The sequence below is a fragment of the Gallinula chloropus genome, assembly GCF_964237585.1.
Source record: "Gallinula chloropus genome assembly, chromosome: 2".
Lineage (NCBI taxonomy): Eukaryota > Metazoa > Chordata > Aves > Gruiformes > Rallidae > Gallinula > Gallinula chloropus.
Genome location: NC_140086.1, coordinates 65273705 through 65279451, shown reverse-complemented (window position 1 = coordinate 65279451; position 5747 = coordinate 65273705). Strand labels below are relative to the sequence as shown.

The 5747-nt window shown below is 49.7% G+C and overlaps 1 long non-coding RNA gene across 1 annotated transcript; it reads left to right on the top strand.

Moving 5' to 3' along the window:
* Positions 1–2972: 2972 nt before the first annotated feature.
* On the top strand, positions 2973–5123 carry LOC311188585. The gene is made up of 3 exons (XR_014617120.1): positions 2973–3049; positions 4614–4651; positions 5088–5123. It is a non-coding gene; the product is annotated as an uncharacterized lncRNA (long non-coding RNA).
* The last annotated feature ends 624 nt before the right edge of the window (positions 5124–5747 follow it).

The window sequence follows — 5747 nt, the reverse complement described above, 5'->3', positions numbered from 1 at the left end:
ACCGGGCCTTACGCTTTTATTTTCCGCGGGGTTTTTCCCGGCGATGGGGGGGGGTGGGGTGTGGGGTGGGGCGGGGGTAGGAGGGGGAATCCCCCACTCGTCGCCCCGGCCGCGGGCCCGGTGCGCCGCCAGCCTGCCGGGGAAGGGCGCCAGCGGCCAGCTCCGCGCCCGTCACGCGCTCCGGCCGCCGGTCAGGCCCGCGCGCGCCGCCCGGCTTCCCCCGCGGGGGCGGGGCCGGGGCCGGCCCGTCACCTGACGGCGCCTCGGCCCCGCCCCCCCGCGCGTGCGGGCGGCGAACGAGCGGTCGGCGCGCCGCGCCCCCCCCCCGGCTCGGCTTTTGCTTTTTCTTTTTCTTTTTTTACTTTTTTTTTTGATTTTTTTTTTTTCCCCTCTCCGCCTTCTCCGGCTATAAATAGCTCGCGCCGTGCGTGTGTCACGTTCCCATTACGTACGCCTTACGCTGACGCACGGGGGCGGTGCGCTCCGTGACGTCAGCACGTATCCGGCCAATCTATAAATACACTTCCGGCGACGGGTGCCAGGGGCGGGCGGGAGCGGGTCGCGGCGGCGCTACTGCTGCTGCTCCCGCCGCCGATGCTGCTCCCGCTCCCCGGGGAGCGGCCAGCCCCGTTGCCGTGGCGACGGCCGCCTCGTTTCCTCGAGCGGCTGCTGGGCGGCGCCGCGGGGGGAGCTCCGCGCCTCGCTCCGCTGGGAGCCCGCTGGGCCCTCGGCCCGCCTGGGCAGGGAGAGGAGAGGAGAGGAGCGTCCCGGTGGGGGGCTACGGGCCGGGCCCCGGCCGGAGGGGTCAAGGGGCGGCGGGTTGTGCCCGCACCCGCAGCGCGCTGTGTCGTTGCTTTCGCGTAGCCGCTGCTCCCTCCCCTCGCTGAGGTGACGGCGCGGCACGGATCGCTGCGCACGTCTTAATTACATGCTCCTAATTAGTTCCCCGCTGCGAAGGCGGTAGGCTGTTGGGAGCTGGCCAGGGTGACGGCGCGGCGCTGTGGAAGGACGTGTCTGCCGCGGCGTGCGACGTTCCTCCTGGCCGGGCAGGGGAGCAGCCTCGCCAGGGCCTGACCCCCGGTGCCGTGCGTCCCCTCACAGCAGGGGAGCTGCGTGCCAAAGGGCGTCCCCCTCTCGGGAGGGGTCGGCTGCGTTCAGGCAGCAGGTGGTGCCGCCTCTACCCACCCCCGCCGACCCCGGCAGCGCAGCAAGTCCCAAGCTTTGGCGCTTCCCAGCCATGTGGTTTAAATCACTGTTTCGTCTTCAAGCGCTGACTCTGGGTTAGCAATTCAGTAGTCGCTGTGAGCGGCCCCGGTCTGCGCGCAGCAGAGACGGTAACTGCAGCAATCCCACTGTACTCTGATGTCGTTCTAGCCTGACACCCGGTTCCCAGGGAGCATCTCGGGGAATCTGTATGTATTTTATCTGGATGTTGAAGATGCGGGTCGTGTATTCCTTGCTACACAATGGGTGTCTCATATGCTTGGCTGCAAAAACCTCTGAGGAAGTAGGCAATGGTTCTTCAGTCCCTTTACGTCTAGGAGAGAAGTGAATGTCACTCTCGCAGCCTGGGCAAGTGCTCTAACCACTTGTCTGCCATGTAAAAGTGTCTGTGACGGCTGGTCTCGATGTTGTCAGTACATATTAGGCCCCTCAGGGCTAGGAGTGTAGCAAGACCATTTGTTCAGCAAGCAGCTGCGCTGGCTGAAGATGCAACTCTTCCCCCAGCGATTTGCTGCCTTTCCTCTGCCAGAGTTACCGCCCCCACAGCTCTTGAGCTAATGTTGGGTAAGTGAGAGCTGGGTGAACTGCACTAATTTTGCCTGAAGCATGCTAGGGAAGATATGTACCACCTCCCTTGCTGGCAGAGGTTTGGACTTGGCTGCCTATGGCACGTAGATGATGACAGCGTTACACGGTGATAATCTGTTCACCTCATGCTGTGATGTTTAAAACAGGCAGGTATTCTCTTTCAGGCATCGGGACAACTTTCTTGTGGGTACATGGTATCTCTGGGATTAAGGTGGACAGCCAAACCCTGGGGTCAGTCTGGATGGTAATACCTATGGGTCTATTTGAAACCGTGCTAGATGCTCGAGTAACCTCTTCTGATGAAAGCATCAGCAGCGTGTTTACTTCTGGTGTCTGGGCTTCACGGTTGCATCCTAAATGTATGGGGCTGGGTTCAAAGATAGGCCGGCTTGACTAGCAACATGCTGAAAAAACAACTCTGGAAAAAGAAATCGAATTCCAGTACTTAAACTATTACTAAATTAGCGTGTTAATTAAATTCCTACCTATTTTTCATTGCAAGATTTCTGGGCAGAGGAACATCAGTCATTGGTCATCTTATGCCTCTTATTGCTTGCACCTAGGTGTGTGTTGGGGTTGGGCCTCTTTTTTTTTTCCCCCAAAGAGTCTTCACAAACCAGTAACAAAGTCTAAATAGCAGATTTACTTAATATAACTCTTAGAGTGCTTGGGGTTTCTAGAAATCCAACCATCTTCATTGTTTTATTTTGCATGATATTCTGGTGCTTCATTTTGTAAGACAACATCTAAAACTTCATTGGTTTGCTGAAATTACTTACAATAAAGAACTTGATGTTTCACTTTTCTTATCATGTGCTCTTATATCAATAGAACTTTAAAAATATGTTTTCCCATTAAGAGAATTAGCCTTTTTTGGTGATTCGGAGTTTCCACTGAGTTCTGTGCATCTGTCTTCTAGCCCTGGTAGACAAGTTCATTTCTGCCTTGCTGCGGCTAAAGTGAAAATTTCAGAGCTAGCAGTATGTTGAGTAGTGATACTCATATTTTGTAATCTCTGGTCAGCTTTCTGTGGCATATTGGGCGTGGTGATTTCTTAAGAGATGTTGGAGCATTTCTTAATTTTGCCCTTTTTTGAGGTATATCCTTCTCTGATGTACACGGTTTGTCGGGACATCATGCAGAGACTGTGTCGGCCGCTTGGGAGTTCAGATTTGATGGTGATACCAGCTTCAGTTCTCAAGGAAGATGGTTGGCTGCTTCAGTAATTGCATTCTTGGTGAGAAACTCAGTGGTTCTGCAGTTGCTTTATCTGTAAGGTTTGCAGTTTGCTGGAGAATTTTCCTAGACAGTGCGTGGGGCTGCAGAGGTGAGCTGAAGCTAGGAGCAGCTCAGTTATCTGTGACAGATCTCCTATCACGTTTCCCACCATTGCAGTAGGAGAGATTGCCTGCAACATCATCAGTGGGGTGGCTGGTGTCTTTGTCTCTGGCCAGTCATCCCCAAAGTATGCCTTCCAAGCCGTTGGCAGCAGTCTAGCAGCAGATGAAAAGGACGAAAGGGTCTAGTTATGAACAAGCCCTCATGCTAACCTGCCTCTCTGAAACTGGTGGAGTCGAGTCACAGCATTGTCTTTCCAGGAAAAGCTGACGTAGCGTTTCCACACGGTGACAGTTCAAAGAGGTCTTTGGGGAGCACAGTGCTGGTGGTGGGCAAGACGAGACCTTTAGATGTATTTGAACAAAACCACTGCCGGCAGGCTTCCATTAAACTGGTCTTGAGCTTCTTGCTAACGAGCCTCGTGCCTTTTGATGCCTGAAAGTCTTCTGCAGGATTCGAGGGTTTTATTAGTTGGCTGTTTAAAAGTTTTTTTGATAGCCAAAGTTCTTCTGTGTGCAGTCTTCTTTGGGGAGCAGCAAATTTGAGATGCTTGTCAGGGGTCTGAGGAAAGCTGAGTTTAACGCTGTATCGCTTCTCTGTACTGGCTCCCAGGGCCTTGAATTAAGGAGGGTGAAAAAAGTGAGAAGTTGGAGGTAATCTTGGTGGGGCTCAACCTAAACAAAAAGTGGTGAGTCTCTCAGTTCGCGTGCATTGGCAGTAATTCTACCAGTGCAGTGACTTGTTTGAGTAGAAATTAAGAGAGTAAAAGTAGAGCTTTAGGGAAAAGATGACTGTGACCCTAGGCTGTAACTGCTTTGTCGGGTGCAGTAATGAATCAAAAAGCTAGTCTCCTTCACAGTTGTCTCCCCAGGTTCAGGTAGCTCTTCATTCTCACTGCTGGGAGTAAACAGTGATGCTGTCTGTGATCAGGGTAATTGATAAGTGCTCCTGTCTTTGAAAATAGTAAATGGTAAGATTTTTTTTTGCAACACTTGATCATAAGAAAATCTGATATTTGACAATACTGTATAGTTGTTGAGTACTGTACAAAAATTTCATACTTTCTGTGGTATTTTTAAAGGTTTGCTCTCAAACTTGAGGTAGACTGTAACACTTTCACCAGTGAAGCTGCTCCAGTCTGTTTTACAGAATTCTGTGTGTCAGATACGTATTTTTAACAAGGAAAAGAGAAGCATCCTATTACCCATGATGTATGTCTGGGAGCAAACTTGTCTATGTTTATATTGAGCTAATTCCTGTTGCTTTTTCTCTGGAAATGCTTAATTTATTGAGGTGAAGAAAATTAAGGTAGGAAAACATGCTCAGATGGAATATAACAGTGTGCACGATTGTCCAAATCTTGAATGTGATTATAAAGATCCTGTATGGGAGGGTTCCCTGTTCTAAAAAAGCTTTAACTGGCATTGTTTTCTTTGTTCCCTTGTTTATCTTTTCATGAGAAGCGAGAATGGGCTGACCTCATGGTTTTGAGTGGGACACGGTAAGCAGAAGAGCACAAGATAGTGTGGGTTGTTAATGTCAGCCTTTGGTTTACGTCTGTGGTCACACTTAAAAATGCCCTACTTGGTTTCCCTGTCTTCTGTTCTTCTTTTCCCTCTAAACTCTCTTCTGCCTTACATCGCCAGAGTTTCCAGTCTCTGTTTTGGGTCGTTTTCCTTCCACAATAGGCCAGTTCTGGACTTTCCCAGTTCCCACTTCCCTAATTGACTTGTTTTGTTCATTTATGTTTTTAAAATGGGAGATTTCATGTTAGCTTTCTAGGGTTTTAATAAACCTCACCTCTTTCAAACTGGTCTCCCTGTGAAAGGTCTGCTAGTGAAACCTGTTAATGTCCAAAGCGTGGCTCTTTCTCATGCTACATTCAGCCTTTTTCAAAATCTTATTGACATTTGTTTTTTGTTATTGACTCTGTTCAGAACTGACTTCAGCCATGAATAGAAGCCTGAGAGCTCTGGGGTCTGATGTGTGACGGAGAGGGAGCTACTTGCCTATGATGAAACTTGTAAGTACCTTTCCTTAGTGATGGCCTTTCCTGCTAGTGAGTCTGTCTTCTCTCGCTCCCCCTTAATTGGTCTGCAGCTTGCTCAGTCTCCCATGGCAAAGCCAAAGTTTTTGCACTGGAAAGGAGATGCAAGCCTGAGACATGACCTCTCTTTCTTCTCTGAGGAAAGTAATCAGTTTGCCTTTAATATTATTAAGGCCTCTAGAGCAACAGGGCTGCAGGTAGTCATGGAGGACTGGTGACTGCTTTCCCTTTCCCGTTCCCCCAGGGTGACTGGAAGTATATGGAGAAAGATGTGAGGAAAGGCAGAGTGGTCTGTCTTTGTGCCAACCCTTGTAATCCTGCTTGTCAAAGTGATTTGATATTGCATGCATTCTCAGTAATTTATTTACAGAAACGTACTTTGATAAGTTGATTGCTCCCTATCAATTAATTTGATACTGTAAGTGCACGATGCTCTATTAATATTGCTTATGTTTTAGTTGTGGAAGCAGTGCTGCAAAAAAGGTAGAAATAACCAGTACAGCCATCTGCAGTACCTTGTATCTTTTGAGTCTCCTTGGTCAATGATGAC